The sequence below is a fragment of the Hypanus sabinus genome (genome assembly GCF_030144855.1).
Source record: "Hypanus sabinus isolate sHypSab1 chromosome 1 unlocalized genomic scaffold, sHypSab1.hap1 SUPER_1_unloc_2, whole genome shotgun sequence".
In the NCBI taxonomy this organism is placed as follows: domain Eukaryota; kingdom Metazoa; phylum Chordata; class Chondrichthyes; order Myliobatiformes; family Dasyatidae; genus Hypanus; species Hypanus sabinus.
In genome coordinates, this window is record NW_026778909.1 from 696,901 (window position 1) to 719,599 (window position 22,699).

A 22,699-nucleotide genomic window follows, 5' to 3' on the forward strand; every position below is an offset into this window, starting at 1 on the left:
GGTGGTGTATCGTGACAGACTGTGAAATGAGTCTCGGGGTGGGGTACTGTGACAGACTGTGAAATCAGTCTCGCGGTGTTGTACGGTGACAGACTGTGAAATGAGTCTCGGGGTGGTGTACGGTGACACACTGTCAAATGAGTCTCGGGGTGGTGTACGGTGACAAACTGTGAAATGTGTCTCGAGGTGGTGTACTGTGACACACTGTGAAATGAGTCTCGGGGTGGTGTACGGTGACAGACTGTGAAATGAGTCTCGGGGTGGTGTACGGTGACACACTGTGAAATGAGTATCGGGGTGGTGTACGGTGACACAATGTGCAATGAGTCTCGGGGTGGTGTACGGTGACAGACTGTGTAATGAGTCTCGGGTTGGGGTAATGTCAAAGAATGTGAAATGAGTGTCGGGGTGGTGTACGGTGACAGACTGTGAAATGTGTCTCGAGGTGGTGTACTGTGACACACTGTGAAATGAGTCTCGGTGTGGTGTACGGTGACAGACTGTGAAATGAGTCTCGGGGTGGTGTACGGTGACACACTGTGCAATGAGTCTCGGGTGGTATACGGTGACAGACTGTGAAATGAGACACGGGGTGGTGTACGGTGTGAAAGGAGACTCGGGGTGGTGTACGGTGACAGACTGTGAAATGAATCTCGGTGTGGTGTACGGTGACAGACTGTGAAATGAATTTTGGGGTGGTGTAAGGTGACACACAGTGAAATGAGTCTCGGTGTGGTGTACGGTGACAGACAGTGAAGTGAGTTTCGGGGTGGTGTACGGTGACAGACTGTGAAATGAGTCTCGGGGTCTTGTACGGTGACAGACTGTGAAGTGAGTCTCGGGGTGGCGCACGGTGAGAGACTGTGAAATGAGTCTCGGGGTGGTGTACGGTGACAGACTGTGAAGTGAGTCTCGGGGTGGCGCACGGTGAGAGACTGTGAAATGAGTCTCGGGGTGGTGTACGATGACAGACCGTGAAATGGGACTCGGGGTGCTGTACCCGTGACAGACTGTGAAATGAGTCTCGGTGTGGTGAACGGTGACAGACAGTGAAATGAGTCTCGGGGTGGTGTACGGTGACAGACAGTGAAATGAGACTCGGGGTGGTGTACGGTGACAGACAGTGAAATGAGTCTCGGTGTGGTGTACCGTATCACACTGTGAAATGAGTTTCGGGGTGCTATACGGTGCCAGACTGTGAAATGAGTCTCGGGGTGGTGTACGGTGACACACTGTGAAATGAGTCTCGGGGTGGTGTATGGTGACAGACTGTGAAATGAGTCTCGGGGTGGGGTACTGTGACAGACTGTGAAATGAGACTCGGGTGGTGTACGGTGACAGTGAAATGAGTCTCGGGGTGGGGTACTGTGACAGACTGTGAAATGAGTCTCGGGTGGTGTACGGTGACAGTGAAATGAGTCTCGGGGTGGTGTACGGTGACACACTGTGAAATGAGTCTCGGGGTGGTGTACGTTGACAGACTGTGAAATGTGTCTCGAGGTGGTGTACTGTGACACACTGTGAAATGAGTCTCGGGGTGGTGTACGGTGACAGACTGTGAAATGAGTCTCGGGGTGGTGTACGGTGACACACTGTGAAATGAGTCTCGGGGTGGGGTACGGTGACTCACTGTGAAATGACTCTCGGGGTGGAGTACGGTGACAGACTGTGAAATGAGTCTCGGGGTGGTGTACGGTGACAGACTGTGAAATGAGTCTCGGGGTAGTGTACGGTGACAGACTGTGTAATGAGTCTCGGGTTGGGGTAATGTCAAAGTATGTGAAATGAGTCTCGGGGTGGTGTACGGTGACAGACTGTGAAATGAGTCTCGGGGTGGTGTACGGTGACAGACTGTGAAATGACTCTCGGGGTGGTGTACGGTGAGACACTGTGAAATGAGTCTCGAGGTGGTGTACGGTGACTCACTGTGAAATGAGTCTCGGGGTGGTGTACGTTGACACACTGTGAAATGATTCTAGTGGTGGTGTACGGTGACACACTGTTAAATGAGTCTCAGGGTGGTGCACGATGATAGACTGTGAAATGAGTCACGGGTGGTGGAAGTTGACACACTGTGAAATGAGTCTCAGGGTGTTGTACGGTGACAGACTGTAAAATGAGTCTCAGAGTGGTGTACGGTGACAGACTGTGAAATGAGTCTCGGTGTGGTGTACGGTGACACACTGTGAAATGAGTCTCGGGGTGGTGTACGGTGACGTACTGTGAAATGAGTCTCGGGGTGGTGTACGAAGACAGACAGTGAAATGAGTCTCGGGGTGGTGTACGGTGGTAGACTGTGAAACGAGTCTCGGGGTGGTGTACGGTGACACACTGTGAAATGAGTCTCCGGGTGGTGTTCGGTGACAGACTGTGAAATGAGTCTCGGGGTGGTGTACGACGACAGACTGTGAAATGAGACTCGGGGTGGTGTACGATGACAGACCGTGAAATGGGACTCGGGGTGGTGTACCCGTGACAGACTGTGAAATGAGTCTCGGTGTAGTGAACGGTGACAGACAGTGAAATGAGTCTCGGGGTGGTGTACGGTGACAGACAGTGAAATGAGTCTCGGTATGGTGTACCGTATCACACTGTGCAATGAGTCTCAGTGTGGTGTACGGTGACACACTGTGAAATGAATTTCGGGGTGGTGTACGGTGAGACACTGAAATGAGTCTCGGGGTGGTGTATGTTGACAGACTGTGAAATGAGTCTCCGGGTGGTGTACGGTGACAGACTGTGAAATGAGTCTCTGGGTGGTTTACGGTGACAGACTGTGAAATGAGTCTCGGGGTGGTGTACGGTGACACACTGTGAAATGCTTTTTGTTGGGCTCCCTGGCCAGGAGTAACAACAAAGAGTTTTAAATTGGGCATTAAAGGGGAGCGGAAGTGGGACCCACTCAATCATTTACCCCCTCCCTATGTCCAGCCTTCTGCGCCCCTTGCGGGAGCAGAGGGAGGACGTGCAGAAAGTGAAAAAAAACAGAAGAAATAGACCCGGAGAGGGAAGAGAGGGATGTTAGGGAAAAAGCAAAAGCAAGGATCGAAACAAGGAGTGTGACAGGAGCAGATAAGAAAAAGAAAGACGAATTATAAAGGAAGAGGTACAGCTGTGTCCCCTTCGAGAGGTTCCAATGGGAGGAGAACGGGGAGGAACAGGATTTGTAAACGTCCCTCTGACAAGTACCGAAGTACGAGGATTTAAGAAAGATATGAAAACTTTATTAGAAGATCCAATGGGACTGGCAGAACAGTTGGATCAATTCTTAGGACCTAATGTTTACACTTGGGAAGAAATGCATGCGATTATGGGAACGCTATTTTCTGCACAAGAGAGGCAAATGATACGACAAGCTGCAATATCAATTTGGGGAAGGGAACAGCCGAATGAGTTACCGGGGGACCGGAAATTTCCAGTAAACAACCCACAGTGGGACAAACAAGAGAGAAGACGGCAATATCCTATTGCCATGGAAGGGAGGAGGGGATTACAACCTGTAATTGAGACATTAGTATCAGATGGACTCCTGGAAGAATGTATGTCACCCTTTAACACCCCCATCCTACCGGTCCGAAAGCCCGACGGCACGTATCGAATGGTTCAAGATCTGAGAGGCTTAAATGCGGTAGTCCAAACACGATACCCGGTAGTGCCTAACCCCTATACATTAATGAGCAAAATACCTCCTGAACATGAATGGTTCAGTGTGATAGATCTAAAAGATGCCTTTTGGAGTTGCCCGTTGGAGGAAGGTAGCCGAGATATGTTCGCATTTGAATGGGAAAATCCCTTCACTGGGCGGAAGAAGCAACTCCGGTGGACCGTCTTGCCCCAAGGGTTCACGGAGTCCCCAAACCTATTCGAACAGGTACTGGAGCAAGTATTGGCTGGATTCCATTGTACCGAAAAGAACCAACTATTACAGTATGTCGATGACCTACTACTATCGGGACCAGCAGAGGAGGTAGTGCGAGACGATACTATAAGACTCCTGAATTACCTAGGAGAAAAAGGATTGCGGGTGTCCAAGAAGAAACTACAATTTGTCGAGAAGGAAATAACATATCTCGGACACAGTCAGTAAAGGGCACCGCCAAATAACCCCAGAAAGAATAGCGGGAATAACTAAAATACCGCTTCCCAGGACAAAGAAGGAAATAAGACAATTTCTGGGCTTAGTGGGCTATTGCCGGATTTGGATAGAGAATTATACCTCCCTGGTGAAGTTTATGTACGACAAATTGGCAAAGGAAGACCGGGGAATAATCAGCTGGACCGAAGAAGAAGAACATAAGTTCAGGAAAATAAAAGGGCAACTAATTCGGGCCCCGGTATTAACACTGCCAGCACTGGAAAAGCCCTTTCAGCTGTATGCAACAAACAATGAAGGAACTGCGTTAGGAGTACTAACCCAAGAAAAAGGAGGAAAGCGGCAACCTGTGGCCTTTTTATCAAAAATGTTAGACCCGGTATCCCGGGGATGGCCGACGTGCATACAAGCCGTAGCGGCAGCAGCCGTACTAGTAGAAGAAGCACGGAAATTAACCTTTGGGGGAAGAATGACGGTGTATACCCAGCACTCCGTTAGCACCCTCTTAGCCCAAAAAGCTCGGCGGTGGTTGACGGACTCTCGCATACTGAAATACGAAACCATTCTGATGGTCGGGGATGATGTAAGCTTTGAAAGGAACAATAGTTGTAACCCGGCACAGTTCTTATACGGGGAATCAACAGGGGAGCCCGACAAACATCAGAAGGCGAGTGGAAGACCCCCGACGGACGGCAAGTACTGAATAAGGAAGTAACTCGTCATATACTGCAACAACTACACCAACAAAGCCATTGGGGAGTGCAAGCTATGTGCGACACTATCCTAAGGGACTATGTTTGTAAAGGGATATTCACACTAGCTCAACAGGAGGTGTGGGGCTGTTACCTGCCAAAAGGTAAACAAGAAAATGATGCGTGCCACCCATAAGGGGGGACAAACACTAGCCGTCCGACCGTTCCATCGGATCCAAATAGACTTTACGGAACTACCACAAGTTCAGAGATGGAAGTACCTGTTAGTAATTGTGGATCACTTCACTCGGTGGGTGGAAGCATTCCCAACCACTAAAGCGGACGCCCCTACAGTGGCACGGATCCTATTAGAAAATATAGTCCCGAGATATGGAATAATGGGGTCTATTGATTCAGATAGGGGAACACACTTGCCTCAAAAACACACCAGCTAATCTGTGACGCCTTAGGAATCCAGTGGAAGCTGCACACCCCGGCACCCTCAGAGCTCAGGAAGAGTTGAGAGGATGAACAGTACTTTGAAGACGCAATTGACAAAACTAATGATGGAAACCAAGCTACCCTGGACCAAGTGTCTACCCCTGGCCCTACTAAGAATCCGCACGGCTCCTCGAAAAGATATAGGAGTATCCCCTTATGAAATGTTGTTTGGCCTTCCATATTGGAACAAGGTGGAGGGCTATCCTTCCCTGCAAGGGGGAGATGTCTTTGTAAGGGACTATTTACAGGCACTGTCTCGTTCTTTTGCAGAATTGCGCAGGAAGGGGTTACTCGCACAAACCCCACCTCTGGACTTCGCACTCCACCGAACTCAGCCCGGTGACTGGGTCCTGATTAAGACTTGGAAGCCAGAGAAGTTACAGCCACAGTGGGAAGGCCCATTCCAGGTGCTACTGACCACCGAAGCTGCAGTAAGGACAAAAGAAAAAGGGTGGACCCACGCCGCGAGAATCAAGGGGCCCGTAAAGCCGAAGAAGGTGCAGAATGGACTTGCGTCCAGGGAGAAGACCCGATGGTGCTAAAGCTCAAAAGACGGACAGAATGAACTTTGGGACTGTAATGTATATACTGCTATTGTTGAGAAGCGCTGAAGGGGGATGTGATAAGTGCAGGACGATGGTAAGGGTGGGCATGACGGTTTTTCCAGGGTCCTTTGTATCACACTCTCATGTAAACGAGAAATGTTATGACTACAACAAAAAGGAGGAGTATGTGGAAAGTTTAATCTAACCAACTGCTGCTTAAAAATAGATGACAACGGAAAGGTGGTTCAAAAAATATCAGATAAAATAAGGAAACTGGCCCACGTGCCGGTACAGACCTGGAAGCCGCTGGAGTATTGGGACTGGCTGGACGGATGGTTGAAAGGAGGCTGGTGGCGAACCGCTTTAGGGGTTATAGGAGGGGGATTGATGGTCCTCCTTCTGCTACCATGTCTGATCCCCTGCTTGCGGGAGCTAGTAGCTAGGGTGGCAAGACAAGTCATGCAACCAGGGGCCCCAGCTGATCCTGTTCAGGTACTCCTACAAAGGGAAATAGAGCTAGAGGAAGAAGCCTATGTAAACCCGTGGCAAAAGCCCAACTGATAGCACATTCTAAAAAGAAAAAGGGTGGATTGAGAGAAATGATTCTTAAGGAGTCCATTTAGAATGTGCTGACACAGAAAGAACGTGCAAAGCAACTTGCAGGGCAACGTATAAACCAATTTGCAAAATCAGGATGAAACAATAGCTTGCTGATTAAAGAAGCGATACAGGTAACGGGAAGACATGCTTAACGATTGAACAATAACGGTGTTAATGCGCTGAGGCTGATAAGTGGGCCAAAGGGTAATCACATTTGTAATTTTGTAATGAGATTAAGGAAGAATGTCTGCACCTCACATGGGTGCAACTCACAAAGGGTATAAAAAACTGTGCAAAGTGTAATTCGGCACTCAATCTAGCAGGAGCTGGTTGGGTCCGACTCTGCAGACTCGAAAAATAAAGTTTACCGTTCTGCAAATTGCTGAGACTCAGTGTGTTTCTGACACCCTCCCACAGCACTCCCTGTGCACTGCCCCTCCCTCAGCTCTCCCTCCTCACCGAGCCCCTTACAGCTCTCCCTCCTCACCGCTCGTCCCACAGTGTTCCCTCCTCACGTCCCCTCCCACAGCACTCCCTCCACACTACCCCTCCCACCCTCCCAACAGCGTTCCCTCCTCACACCCCTCACAAACCCTCCCACGGCTCTCTTTCCTCACTCCCCCGCCACCCTCGTGTCTGGACCCTGCCGTCGGTAGGATTAAACGAAGGCTTACAGAAGCATATTTGCAAAACCAGGTGAGTGTGTAACGAGTCTCTCTGGCTTTGTTCTCAGGGTAGCTGACCTGGTTAATTTTTAAAATCCCCAGTCCCGTGCAAGGTGCACATTTTAAATTCCGCGGAGCTGACGTTGTGTTTAAACTCTCGCAGCTGCAGCAAGACTGTGGGCTTAGCAGCAGAGAGTGTACCTGGTCCCTGGGCTCAGAGAGGCGTGGACCCCTCACTCTGCGTCAGGCTGTCCAACTCTACCTCAGTACTACACCTGTGCACTTGGCTGCAAAGTTAATGTTAACCGGAGAATATCTCCATGTCCAAACTCAGGCGGTTACGTTAATGGCTGCATCGCAGCTTGAGATTGTTTCAATCCGGGAGTCAAAGTCAAGGGTTCATTGTCAGACACACAAGTCCACGTGTTCGATGAGAAACTGACCCACAGCAGAGACACAACATTCTGAAGGGAAACATAAATTAAACACAAATTATCCGCAGCTTTTACAAGAAAGAAGTGGGACAAAAGTCCATGGTCGTGCAAAGTGGTGTCGCGGGCCGAGATGAGATTTGCTGTGAATGGTCGCAAGCCCAGCTGTGGGGGGAAGGGCATTGGGGCATGAGTCCAGCAACCCCATTCCATAAAAAACCCCAGAGCCTCAGGACAACTAATACCTCACCCCGAGAGGGGAAGGTTCTTCACCTGGAGCTGCTGTTGGCAGCCTGTGTCCCAGTGGGGGTGGTGGGCCTCACTCACTAACTGTGTGAAATCGGCCCTCAGCCCAGGACCTAGTTGTCCATTTGAGCTGGTCCCTTTGCCCACATCCCGTTAAACCATTCCTATCCCTGTACTATTAAATGCACTTATGTTATTTATTGAGACAGAACGGAATGGGCCATTCCAGCTCTTTGAACCATGCCGCCCAGCTGCTCCCAATTTAACGCTCGCCTAATCACGGCACAATTTACAATGACCTCTGGACTGTGGGAGGACACTGCATCACCCGGAGGAAACCCGCGAGGTTACGGGTAGAATGTACAAGCTCCTTCCAGGTAGTTGAGGGAATTGCCTGAAATGCTTCCCCAAATGTTGTAACTGTACCCATCTCTACCCCTCTGGCAGCTCGATCCCTATTGGCATTTGGTTTATCATTGCCAGAGCTAGCAGGGTACAGTGGAAAGTTTGCCTTGTGCTCTGTCCATACCGATCAGATCATTCCAATCACTGAGGCAGAACAGGGGAAAACAATGACAATGCAGGATAAAATGCACCAGCTGCAGAGTACGTGCAGCGCTGGTGTCACAACGAGGTAGATTACGAAGTCAAGATCCATTCCATCATACCAGAAAACCATTCAAAAGACTAATAACAGCGGGCTAGAAGCTGTCCTTGAGCCTGGTGGGATGTGCTTTTGTATTTTCTGTCTGATGGAGAGGGGAGAAGAGAGAATGTCCGGGGTGGGTGGGGTCTTTGATTGTGCTGGCTGTTCTACTGAGGGACCAGGAAGTGCAGGCGGAGTCCGTGGTGGGGAGGCTGGTTTCTGTGATGCGTTGAGCTGTGTCCACGACTCCCTGCAGTTCCTTGTGGTTATCAGCAGAGCAGCTGCCATGCCAAGACGTGACCTTTCTACGTGTCATAACCAGACTACTAGGCAAGTATATGGAGGAATTTAAGGTGGGGGGTTATATGTAAGGCAGGGTTTGAGGGTCAGCACAACACTGTGGGCCGAAGGGCCTGTAATGTGCTGTACTGTTCTATGTTCTAAACATATGCCTACTACTCTCTGAGCTTGCCCCTTTAAATCTCTTCCCTCTCACCCTAAACTCATGCCCTCTAATTTTAGATAGATACTTTATTGATTGCAAAGGAAATTAGTGCCACTGTTGCATTATGAGTGCACAGATACACAATTAGAAGTAAAAAAAAAATAAGTTGCCTTAAAAGTAAGATGTACAATATTACAAATCAAGGATTGCAAGATTTCCAAGTTCACACTGATAAGATGCTGGTGCAAGAATTACTGCTGTATTATATACAGTAATGGGAGCATGTTCACACCATCCAGATAAGTGACAGTAGTATTTTGCAGTGCTGCCCAGGAAAGCTGCGGTGGCAGGATGTGGTAAGCCGAGGTTAATAACAGTCTAACAGTCTGAGGGGGTCATCACTTCCCTGACGATAGGTTGACTCATTATAGAGCCTAATGGCTGGGGGTAAGAATGACCTCATGTAGTGCTTTTGGAGCAGTACAGTTATCTTAATCTCTGTTCAGCCAAGGTGGCGTGCAGAGGGTGAGAAACATTATCCAAAGCAACCAGGATTTTCCGTAGGGTCCTTTGTTCTACCACAGCCTCCAGCGTGTCCAGTTTGACTCATATTGCAGAGCCGGCCTTTCTAATCGGTTTATCGAGCCTGTTGGCACCACCCGTGTTGATGCCATTGCCCCAGCACACCGCCCCATAGAAGATTGCACTGGTAGAACATGTGAAGGAGAAACCTGCCTAGTCCAAAGGACCTCAGTCTCCTCAGGAAGCAGAGGCGACTCCAGCCCTCCTTGTAAACAGCCTCTGTCTTGGTGCTCCACTCAAGTCTGTCATCCAGGTCTGCCCTCTCTGTAGAAGTTTCCCTTCCTGGGCATTGGCGTTTCCATACCAGGCTTTGATGCAACCGGTTAGGAGACTCTCTCTCTGCATCTAAAGAAGTTTGTCATAGGCTTACATCCTGAGTGACTGAGCTAGGGATGTCGGAGCAGAATGCTAAGCCTAGTTCAAGCTGATAGGAAGGCAACGTTAACTCAAATTACTGAACTTTACAACAGTGTGGTGCAGAGGAGCAGAATTAGGCCATTCAGCCCATCTGCTCCACCATTCCATCAGGGCTGATCCTGGATCCCATACACCTGCCTTCCCGACATGCCCTTTGGTGCCCTGACTGATCTCTGAACGCACAACATATTGAAACTTGAAGTGGCTGGGCTACAGCACCAGAAGACCACAAGCACGCATTCTGGCCTCATTTTTAAATACAGGAAGTACCTAACAAGTTGGCCACTGAGTGTAAAGTTGTACCATGACCTCTATCAGCTTGAACTAGGCTTAGCATTCTGCTCCGACATCCCTCAGTAACAAAGTGTTGCTACCGACAGAACTGCCACTCACGGGATATTCTCTGCAAACCGTTGGGCATGAAAATCCCAGGAGATCAGCTGTTTCTGAGATGCGCAAACCACCCTGTCTGGCACCAACCACCATTCAATGGTCAAAGTCACTTAGATCAAATCTGTTCCTTCATTCTGATGCTTGCTCTAAACTGAACCTCTTGACCATGTCTACATGTTTTTATGCATCGAGTTGCTGCCACGTGATTGGCTGATTAGATATTTGCATTAACAAGTAGAAGTCCTGGTGTACCTAACGAAGTGGCCACGGAGTGTCTGAAACACCAGTCAGACCACAGCTGAAGATGGAAGGCCTGGTCACCACAGTTTATGAAGGGGGTTAATGCATTGGAGAAGATGCCCCACTGGAACAGTGGTGAGGAGAGAGGAGGGCCTGGTGTGTTCACCCTGGAGCAGATGTTGGGGGGGGGGGGGGTCTGGAGGTGGACAGGATTATGAGGGAGAGAAAGGGTTGAGGGAAACTTAGCCCATTCTCTGAGTGCTGAGGGGGAATTTTTTCACCCAGTGGACCAGGTGAGCAAACACAGTGCCTGAGGGAGTGGAGGAGGCAGAGACTGAAAACACACTGACAGAGTATCTGGCCGGGCCCGCTGCTGGGGTATGTGTGGTGAGGCTTAGTGCATCGAAGGGTCTGTTTCTGATCCATAAAATATGCCACCTTGCAACACCCATCTCCCTTTCAATGAATGAGAGGGATGGGCCCAGTCCAACCTCCATCCCAGCTTGCAACACCCATCTCCCTTTCAATGAATGAGAGGGATGGGCCCAGTCCAACCTCCATCCCAGCTTGCAACACCCATCTCCCTTTCAATGAATGAGAGGGATGGGCCCAGTCCAACCTCCCTCCCAGCTCGTGCCCACATTCTGTTACATGGGTGTCAGGATTTATGAGGGACCTTGATCAGCTGGCAAATAGAGTTTATTTTGGATAAGTGTGGGGTGTTGCACTTCGGGAAGAGAAATGAAGGAAGGACTTTCACAATGAGCATTAGGGCCCTGGGGAGTGTTGTAGAACAGAGAGGACTAAGAAGACAGGTACATGGTTCCCTGGAAGAGGGAACACAGGTAGATAGGGTGGCGAGGATGGTGTTTAGCATGCTGGCCTTCATCAGTCAGGTCACGAAGTAGAGGGGTTGGGAGGTTATATTACAGCTGTACAAGACATTGGTGAGGTCCCATTAGGAACTGTACCATTTTAGTCACCCTGTTTAGGAAAGATGCCATTAAGCTGGGAAAGAGGATAGGAGGTTTACAGGGATGCTGCCAGGACTCAAGGAACTGAGTTATGGAGAGGGACCGAACCTTGGAGACAGAGAGGCAATCTTCCAGAGGTGTGTATAAGATCACAAGGGGCACAGGTAGGATGAATGTGTACTGTCTTCTTTTTCTCCACAAGGTTAAGGAATCAAGGTTTAAGGTGAGCAGGTAGAGGGGAGAGAATTAATAGGAAATGGAGGGGAAAGTTCTTCAGTGTGGACATGGTGGAGGATTACAAATACCTGGGGATACGAATCGACAATAAACTGGACTGGTCAAAGAACACTGAGGCTGTCTACAAGAAGGGTCAGAGCCGTCTCTATTTCCTGAGGAGATTGAGGTCCTTTAACATCTGCCGGACGATGCTGAGGATGTTCTACGAGTCTGTGGTGGCCAGTGCTAACATGTTTGCTGTTGTGTGCTGGGGCAGCAGGCTGAGGGTAGCAGACACCAACAGAATCAACAAACTCATTCGTAAGGCCAGTGATGTTATGGGGGTGGAACTGGACTCTCTGACGGTGGTGTCTGAAAAGAGGATGCTGTCCAAGTTGCAGGCCATCTTGGACAATGACTCCCATCCACTCCATAATGTACTGGTTAGGCACAGGAGTACCTTCAGCCAGAGACTCATTCCACCGAGATGCAACACTGAGCGTCATAGGAAGTCATTCCTGCCTGTGACCATCAAACTTTACAACTCCTCCCTCGGAGTGTCAGACACCCTGAGCCAATAGGCTGGTCCCGGACTTATTTCCAGTTGGCATGATTAACTCATTATTATTATTTAATTATTTATGGTTTTATATTGCTATATTTCTACACTATTCTTAGTTGGTGTGACTGTAACGAAACCCAATTTCCCTTGGAATCAATAAAATATGCCTGTCTGTCGGTCTGTAGTGTGAGAGAGTGGTGAGTATTTGGAATTAAAGACACTTGGACAGGTACATGGCTGTGGAAGGTTTAGTGGGATAGGGGCCAAATACAACAAGCTTAGACCATAAGACACTGGAAGAGAACTAGACCAATACCTAACAGATACTTAGAGAGGGAACTGGATTGGAAAAGTTTAGAGAGGTTTGCGCCAAACATGGGCAAATGGGAGCAAGTCAGACTGAAATCTTCGTCAGCTTGGATGAGTTTGTGCTGTCTGTGGGGTCCTTTATCGGCCTGACATGCTGGGCTTTGCATGGACGATTCAAGGGCAGTGTGGTGCCCCCTGGTGCTGTTGTTGAGCACCATGAAGGCCTTGGACAGGAGATGGAAGAGATTTATCAAGATCTTGATCTTTCGCCCTCCAAGCAGTGGAAGAAGCAGAGTCCTTGATTATTTCTAAGACAGTGGGAGATCTCTTCTCACTAAGCGAGGCAGTGGGAGGTCACCGGGCTCAGGTGGAATCAAGGTTACAGCAGGAACAACCAATTCGAACGCAGAGGATTGGAAGCAGCTGCTGACAGCAATGGACTCAGCCTCACACGGTATGGCACCCACCCATCAGTCGTACTGCCTCCAAAAAGCGACATCTACTGTCAAAGATTCCCACCAACTTCTCACAGCAACCATCGGGCAGGAGCCCGAAGTCCCACATCATTAGATTCAGAAACAGCTGCTTCCCTTCAACCACTTGGTCTGGAACCAACCAGCACAACCCTAATCACTGCCTCGGTTCAGCAACACCATGATCACTTTGCACTGCAATGGTTTTTGTTCTAATTGTCTTCTTGTAAAAAGTGTATAATTTACGTTTTAGTTATGCTTTTGTTTTGAATGCTGTTCACTCTGATGCTCATACACGTGGACTGGTGAAACTGATAATAAACTTGGCTTTGAATGGAACGTAGAAGAGTACAGCACATGGACAGGCCCTTCAGCCCACAATGTCGTGCCAAACTAGTTAAGCTAGTAATCAAATGCCCAACTAAAGTAAACCCTTCATCCGTGGCCCATGTCCCTCCGCTCACATTCACGTACCTATTACAAATCTCTTAGACACCTCTGCCAAATTTGCCTCCACCACCTCTGCAAGTACAATCTAGGCACCCACCACACTCTGTGTTAAACAACTTACCCCTCCCCAACATTAAATGCCTTCTGGTATTTGATATTTTGACACTGGGAAAAGAGATACCATCTGTGTCTCTGCTTCTCAGAATTTTATAGATCTCAAACAGATCTCTCCTCAGCTTCCACCACTCCGGAGAAAACAACCCACGTTCGTCCAATGTCTCATTAAACTCATTCCCTCTAATCCAGGCACTATCCTGGTGAACAACTTCTGCACCCTCCCCAAAGCCTCCGCTTTCTTCCTGAAACGAGGTAACCAGATCCTTTTATAAAGCTGCAATGTAACTGGCCTGCTAATACGCTGAACTGTTTACGCGTACAAGGTCCTGCAATTCTGGTGAGATGGCGTTTCGACCCTGATCTACGCCTGTGCATTTGCACGTACGAAGTTTATGGTTTCTCCTGGATTTACCCACACACCCCACATCACAATCAGCCGCTGTCAATCTTTCCCATCTGGTGGGGTGGTGGTGGGGGTGGGGGGGAGAAGAATGAATGGGGATCAGTGTAAATGCTGGTTCCTTAAGGCTGTTATAGCCAGGGGTGGTAATAGGAGAAAGCCCCCACTACCCAGTAAAGGCAAGGTCTCAGATAGACTCTGACAACCAAGTCCAACTCCCTCCTGTGTGGTTTAGCTGCTAAGCTTGGCAGAACCGTTCCTACTGACGGGGGGTGGGGGGGGTGGATCTTACTGGCATCTTAAAACCAGTTGTTTTGGCAGCTGTGGCTGGCAGCTCATCCAGAAGAAAAGCTCTAATCTCAAACCTGCACTGGCTTGAAGCAAGGTTTTGGGAGGAAAGAAATCCACAGCTAGATTCCCCAAGGCAGACTTGTGTTGAGTTCATCGCGGACTGAAAACCCCTGCAATGCCACTGGTGCCAAACTGCGCTGGTCTCCGCCGATCCTTTGGATACAGCCGCTACATGGAGAGGGGAAGCCTGCTGCACAGGCAACAGCCTGCTCTCCATACCGTACTGCCCTGGCTTGGGCATCACAAAGGCACCTAAGGCACCGCATTCATGGTCGACCCTGACCAACAGAGATCTCACAGTAATTGTTGTTGGGGTGAATGGCCTATTCCTGTGCTAAGCATTGATAAAATCTATTAGCATAGGTAAGTTCTTGTGGGTTAGTATTGCACTGTGGGCTGAATGGCCTGTTTCCGAGCTCTCTCTCCGACTACAATTGGAGACAAATAAACACCAGGACTGAACGATTGTGCACAGGGAGTGAAGGGGAGAGGTTGTTACACGGGCACTGGAGACAGTCCAAACTTCCCAACCCCATCCAACACAGCACGTGACATAGACATGGGTGAGGCACAAGTTTCTTTCTTTCCTGAATCAGTTAGGCCGTTTGTTCCCCAGTTTGGAAGTAGAATTCATTAATAATTGGAAGTACAACGAATTCTAGGTGTGCTTGGACATCAGTCAATGAAAGTAAGCATGCAGGTGCAGCAGGCAGTGAAGAAAGCTAATGGCATGCTGGCCTTTATAACAAGAGGAATTGAGTATAGGAGTAAAGAGGTCCTTCTGCAGCTGTACAGGGCCCTGGTGAGACCCCACCTGGAGTATTGGGTGCAGTTTTGGTCTCCAAATTTGAGGAAGGACATTCTTGCTATTGAGGGAGTGCAGCGTAGGTTCACAAGGTTAATTCCCGGAATGGCGGGACTGTCATATGTTGAAAGATTGGAGCGACTGGGCTTGTATACACTGGAATTTAGAAGGATGAGAGGGGATCTGATTGAAACATATAAGATTATTAAGGGATTGGACACACTGGAGGCAGGAAGCATGTTCCCGCTGATGGGTGAGTCCAGAACTAGAGACCACAGTTTAAGAATAAGCGGTAGGCCATTTAGAACAGAGATGCGGAAAAACTTTTTCACCCAGAGAGTGGTGGATATGTGGAATGCTCTGCCCCAGAAGGCAGTGGAGGCCAAGTCTCTGGATGCATTCAAGAGAGAGTTAGATAGAGCTCTTATAGATAGTGGGGTCAAGGGATATAGGGAGAGGGCAGGAACGGGGTACTGATTGTGTATGATCAGCCATGATCACAGTGAGTGGCGGTGCTGGCTAGAAGGGCCAAATGGCCAACTCCTGTACCTACTGTCTATAATAATTCAATTAAATAATCAGTCCACCCAGTAACAGTGTTCCATGAAGTTACAGCATGAAAGGTAGGATAGGTCAAGGGGGTGGGGAGAGAATAGGAAGTGAGTCAGATCAGAGTGGGTGCAGGATGACACACACTGGTCTGAAGGTCCCTGTCCACACTAGACCCCAATTTCTCAGGAGATAGGAGAGTCAGCTTACAGAGAGGAGGTGCAGTGGCTAACGGACTAGTGCAGAGCCAACAACCTGTCTCTGAATGTGAACAAAAGAGATGGTTGTTGACTTCAGGAGGGCACGGAGCGACCTCTCCCCACTGAACATTGACGGCTCCTTGGTAGAAATCGTAAACAGCACCAAATTTCTTGGTGTTCACCTGACGGAGAGTCTCACCTGGTCCCTCAACACCAGCTCCATAGCAAAGAAAGCCCAGCAGCGTCTCTACTTCTTGCAAAGGCTGAGGTAAGTCCATCTCCCACCCCCCACTCTCATCACATTCTACAGGGGTATTGAGAGCATCCTGAGCAACTGCATCACTGCCTGATTCGGAAATTGCACCATCTCGGATCGCAAGACCCTGCAGCGGATAGGGTCAGCTGAGAAGATCATCTTCCTGCCATCACGGACATTTACACTACACGCTGCATCCGGAAAGCAAACAGCATTATGAAGGATCCCACGCACCCCTCATACAATCTCTTCTCCCTTCTGCCGTCTGGGAAAAGGCTCCGAAGCATTCGGGCTCTCACGACCAGACTATGTAAGTTTCTTCCCCCAAGCAGACTCCTCAATACCCAGAGCCTGGACTGACACCTTGCCCTACTGTCCTGTTTATTATTTATTGTAATGCCTTCATTGTTTTGTGCACTTTATGCAGTCCAGTGTAGGTCTGTAGTCTAGTGTAGCTTTCTCTGTGTTGTTTTTTTATGTAGTTCAGTCTAGTTTTTTGTACTGTGTCATGTAACACCATGGTCCTGAAAAACATTGTCTCATTTTTACTATGTACTGTACCAGCAGTTATGGTCGAAATGACAATAAAAGTTGACTTGACGACTGAGATTAGGATGGGGCTATGGGATAGGTTTGGTCTGTGGAGAAACAGCAGGGCTGTGAGGAGAGTGGGAATAACTTGGAGACCGACGGGTCTGTGGGGACAGAGCGGGCTGGTGGGATTAGTTTGGAGACTGATGGCTGTGGGGATAGAGCGGGACAGTTGCATTAGTTTGGTATTGATACAGGGCTATGGGGAGAGAGTGGGTGATGCACCATCAACAGCTCTCGGAGACGTGAGGCGAGATATCGGCTTTTATTGACTGGAAGAAAGCACAAGCAGCAATCGACCACCACACGACATCCTGGAGACTGAGGCCGGGGCTTAGGCTCCAATCGCCTTTATACCGGGGTCCGTGGGAGGAGCTACAGGAGCAGTCAGCTGGGGGGGGGGGGGGTGGCGTGTCCAGACAGGGATATGTAGTTCACCACAGTGGAACAGTGGGATTAGTTTTGGGACTGACACAGGGCTGCGGGGAGATAATCTATCTGCTGTTGCTATGTCCACTTTTCCCAGCTGTTGTAATCTTAGACAACCTTCTTCACCACACGTCAATTCTGGTTCACCTTCAAATTTACTAACCACGCCAAATTGTTAATACAGGTGCCCAACATTGAACCCAGCACTGAAGCCTGCAGCGTACCACCGGTCACCGCCCCCAGCCTGAAAACAAATCCTCCACTCTCAGCCGGATGAAAGGTCTTGGCCTGAAGTGACGACTGTTCATTGCCCTCCCTGTACAGTATGCTGTCAGCACTTTGTGATTGACGTTCCTCCGCTCCCACCAGGCTAATCGGGTATGCAATTTGCCATCTCGCCTTGGAGCCCTCAGAACCTGGCTCCCACACAAGACCTTGTCAAACACTTTGCTGATGACCATGTAAACAACATCCACCGCCTCCAAGTACAAAGGAATTTTTATTATCAAAGTACATTTCTGTCACAATATACAACCTCGAGATTTGTTTCCTTGCGGGCATGCTCAGCAAATCCACAGAATAATAACCATAACGGAATCAATGAAAGACTGCCCAACTCCGGCGTTCGACCGGAGTGCAGAAGACAACAAGCTACAAACACAAAAAGGAAGAACTAATATTAATATATAAGTAAGTATCGAGAAAGTGAGATGAAGAGTTCCTGAAAGTGAGTCCATTGGTTGTGGGAGCATTTCAATGATGGGGCAAGTTGAATGAAGTTATCACCTTTGGGTCAAGTTTCTGAACTGTCTGGTGAGAATCCTGAGGCTCCTGTACCTTCTCCATGATGGCAGCAGCAAGAGAGTATGACCTGGGGGGTGGGTGTCCCTGATGATTGATATACCATCAATAACTCTCGGAGATGGGAGGCGAACGATAGGCTTTTATTAGCAGCAAACGAGACCACTACATCTCGGAGACTGAGGGAAGAGCAGTGCCTCCAATCGCCTTTATACAGGGGTCTGTGGGAGGAGCCACAGGAGCAGTCAGCAGAGGAGTGTGTCCAGACAGGTATATGTAGTTTGCCACATTCACCCCCCCCCCCTTTGCTTTAAGAGAGAGGCCCCATGGGCAAAATTTCTTACAAGTACATTTACAGGTTAAGTCTATCAGGCAGTCAAGTCTGTCGCTGTGATCTACGTAGCACCGGTGACGGTGGTTGTGCTGGCTCCGGCCTGACTTGAGGTGCCAGCCCATTAGGCGTCAGTAATCCCTCATGCGTGTGCATGGCACCCAGTATGGGAGTGTCATGAGGAGTCTGTGTAGGGCTTGGTGTGCATGGTGTCTCGTGGGTATATACATCGGTGGGTACAGGGTTCATAGTTGCCGTGGAGTATTCGGGGTAGGGGTCTGGTGCTCCTGCGGGCACCAGGTCGCGGATGGAGACCATGTCCTCCTGCCCATCAGGTAAGACCACGTAGGCATACTGGCGGTTCGCATGAAGTAGGTGGACCCTCTCAACCATCGGGGAGTATTTATTGCTCCTCGCATGTCTCCGGAGCAGCACTGGCCCTGGGGACATCAGCCAAGCCGGTAGGGTAGTCCCAGTGGCAGACTTCCTGGGAAAATAAGAGTCAGTCTCTCATGAAGGTTGGATTGCATAACAGGGAGCGGATGAAGTGGAGTGCCTCGGGGAGGACCTCCTGCCAGCGAGAGACCGGCAATCCCTTTGACCTAAGGGCTAAGAGTGTGGCCTTCCACACCGTGGCATTCTCCCTCTCCACCTGTCCATTCCCCCAGGGATTATAGCTCGTTATCCTACTAGTAGCAATACCCCTAGCCGGCAGGTACTGGCGCAGCTTGTCACTCATAAAGGAGGACCCTCTATCACTGTGGATATAGCAGGGATACCCGAACAGAGTGAAGAGCTGGCACAGGGTTTTTATGACGGAGTGGCAGTGGTATCAGGGCAGGGGATGGCAAAGGGGAACCGCGAGTACTCATAGATTATGTTGAGAAAGTAGACATTGTGGTCAGTCCCTTAAAGTCTACACTCAGTCGCTCAAAGGGGCGTGTGGCCTTGATAAGTTGTGCCTTTTCAGGATGGTAGAAGTGCGGTTTGCACTCAGCGCAGACTTGAGTCCCTGGTCATTGTCCTGATGTCCTCAAGGGAGTAAAGCAGGTTCCGGGCTTTCACGAAATGGTAAAGTCGGGTGACCCCCGGGTGGCAAAGATCTGCATGGAGGGCGTATAGCCTGTCGAGCTGCACGCTGGCACACGCTCCCTGTGATAGGGCATCAGGGGGCTCATTGAGCCTTCCAGGCCGCTACAGGATGTCGTAGTTGTAGGTGGAGAGTTCTATTCTCCACCTCAAAATTTTATCATTTTTGATTTTGCCCCGCTGATGGTTGCTGAACATGAACGCAACTGAGCGCTGGTCGATCAGCAAGGTGAACCTTCTGCTGGCGAGATAGTGCCTCCAGTGCCTAATAGCTTCCACTATGGCCTGTGCTTCTTTCTCCACCGCAGAGTGCCGAATTTCAGGTCCTTGAAGGGTACGAGAGAAGAATGTACCGGTCTTCCTGCCTGATTGAGGGTAGCAGCCAGCGCGAAGTTGGAAGCGTCACTCTCTACTTGGAAGGGAATGGTCTCGTCCACCACATGCATTGTTGCTTTGGCAATGTCCCCTCGGCTGAGAGGGGAAATGCGGTGGACTTGACCAGGCCTTGTCTGCGTAGTGAAGGACCCATTGGGCGTAATAGGAAAAGAAGCCCAGGCACCAAATGAGGGCTTTGAGAGTGGTGGGAAGAGGGAGTTCTAACAGGGGATGCATACGGTCGGGATCAGGGCCAATGACCCCGTTCTCCACGACATACCCAAGGATAACAAGTCAGGTGGTTCCAAACACACACTTGTCCCTGTTATAGGTGAGGTTAAGAACTTTGGCCGCTTGGAAAAATTGTTGGAGATTGGTGTCGTGATCCTGCCAGTCGTGACCGCAGATGGTGATGTTATCCAGATATGGGAACATGGCCTTCAGTTGGCACTGGTCCACCATCTGGTCCATTTCCCTCTGGAAGACAGAGACACCATTCGTGACACCGAAGGGGACGCGCAGAAAGTGATAGAGCCTGCCACCCACCTCGAGGGCAGTGTAGGGGTGGATAGGGAGCTGATGGTAAATGGATTTTAGGTCTATGGTCGAGTACACCTTGTACTGAGCTATCTGATTGACCATATCTGCGATGCGGGGTAGGGGGTACACGTCAAGCTGTGTGAACCTATTGATAGTCTGGCTATAGTCCACGACCATCCTATTTTTCTGCCTGGTCCGAACAACGACCACCTGGGACCTCCAAGGACGTGCTTGGCTCAATGATCCCCTCCCTGAGCAGCCGCTGCACCTCCGACTTAATGAAGGCCCTGTCCCCCGCACTGTACCTCCTGCTTTTAGTTGCCACAGGTTTACAGTTGGGGGTCAGGTTGGCAAACAGCGGTGGGGGAGGGATCCTGAGGGTGGAGAGGCTGCAAGTGGTGTCAGTAGCGCGGCCGTTGGCATGGTGTTGGGTGGGATGTGCGGGTCGGTGTGTGTGTGTGTGGTCAGTAGCGGGGTATGTGACGAAGTCCCACAAAACTGAGGATTTCTGACAGTGATTAGTGGGAGGGGCCCGTCATACTCCATTGTCACACTTTTCAGGTGGCTCTGGAAGTCAAGCACAGGGGCACACAGTTGAGGCATGACGGGAGCGCAAAGTCCCGATATTCTGTGCCCTGCACCACCAATGTCACTACACAACCCCCCCAGATGTCTGTGGAATGCGATCCAGAAGCCATGGTGACCCTCTGGCTTACCGGCTATGTCACGAGTCCGCAGCGTTGCACTGTGTCCAGGTGAATAAAACTCCCAGTGCTGCCCATGTCAAACAGGCAGCTAGTCCTGTGCCCCTCCACCAGGATGTCCATCACTGACCTGGCGAGCTGGTGTGGAGCGCTTTGGTCGAGGGTCACGGAGGCCAGAGTTGCATTGCCGTCTAGTTGCCCGGTAAGCACCCGTGGGTTGGGGGCAGGGCGAGGTGACGCCGACAAAGATGGCGACCCCCCATGCCTCGCACGCAGTGCTGCTCGACTCCATTCATGGTTTGGACTTACAGGCCTTGGCAAAGTGGCACTTCTTTCCGCAGCTGGAGCAGGTAGCTTCTTGGGCCGGACAGCGTTTTCTGGGGTGCTTTTCGAGTCCGCAGAAGTAACACTGCGCGGACTTGTGACTGGCAGCAGCCGAGGTCGAGTTGTCGGCCGGTTGCGGTGTCTGCAGCGTCCAAGGGGCCGGCGAGAAATCGCGTGCCTGGGGAGCATCAGCATTGTGCAGAGCGGCCTCCAGCGTGTTGGCCAGCTCGATCGCAGCCGCTGGCGCTCGTACACTGACCTGATCCCCATAACAAAGGCGTCTCTCACTAGTAGCTCCGCATGCTTCTCCGCCGTCAGTCCCCTGCAGTCGCAGGCCCGCACAAACTCTGCTCAACTCTGCAGCCCGCTGCCACCGTGTTGCTAAGCGATGTCTTGCCTAGACGGTGCTCACCGGCCGCAGGTATTGTCTTTTGAGGGCGTCCAGTGCCCCTTGGTAGGTCGGCAGGTCCCTGATCAGGGAGTAGACCCACGGACTGACCCTGGAGAGGAGAATTTTGTGCATCGTTGCAGGCTCAGTCACACGAATCTCTTCCAGGTACGATTGGAAGCATGCAAGCCAGAGTTCAAAAGCGATGCTGGCTTCCGGAGATTGAGGGTCAACATCCAATCTGTTGGGTCGTAAAATGCTCTCCAGTTTTAAAATTGTTGCTAATAAAATTGATGCACCATCAATAACTCTCGGAGACGGGAGGCAAACGATAGGCTTTTATTAGCAGCAAACGAGACCACTACATCCTGGAGACTGAGGGAGGAGCAGTGCCTCCAATCGCCTTTATACAGGGGTCTGCGGGAGGAGCCACAGGAGCAGTCAGCAGAGGGGCGTGTCCAGACAGGTATACGTAGTTTACCACACTGATGGAGGCTGTTTTCCTGCAACAACCCTCCGTATAGAAGTGCTCAGTGGTGCGGAGGGCCTTACACATGACGGATGGGGCCGTACCAACTATCTTTGATAGGAATTTCTGCTTAAGGACATTGGTGTTTCTATGCCAGGCTGTGATGCCATCAGTCAATACACTCTCCACTATGAATTTATAAAAGTTTGACATGTCTTGCCTTATCACTGCAGGCTCCTCAGGAGGTAGAGGCGCTGTCGTGTTTTCCTCGTAATAATCCTGATCAATCTTCTTGATCACCTCTTCAAATATACTCAGGATTTCCCGAGACCCGATTTCCCATTGCTCCGAATCAGACTCCATCCTTTCCAAATGCTGACAGACCCTGTCTCTCAGAATCATCCCCTCCAGTAACTTTCCCACCACTGACTTTAGGCTGAGCGGCTGCTCCCTGCAATCATTCTTGAAAGCACATTATTTACCTTAGAGAGTGTGTGGAA

At 50.1% G+C, this 22,699-nt stretch overlaps 1 long non-coding RNA gene across 1 annotated transcript; it reads left to right on the plus strand.

The window, feature by feature from the left end:
- The first annotated feature begins 6,844 nt into the window (after positions 1-6,844).
- Positions 6,845-20,667, plus strand: LOC132385395 (uncharacterized). The gene is made up of 3 exons (XR_009509175.1): positions 6,845-7,127; positions 16,213-16,468; positions 17,363-20,667. It is a non-coding gene; the product is annotated as an uncharacterized LOC132385395 (long non-coding RNA).
- The last annotated feature ends 2,032 nt before the right edge of the window (positions 20,668-22,699 follow it).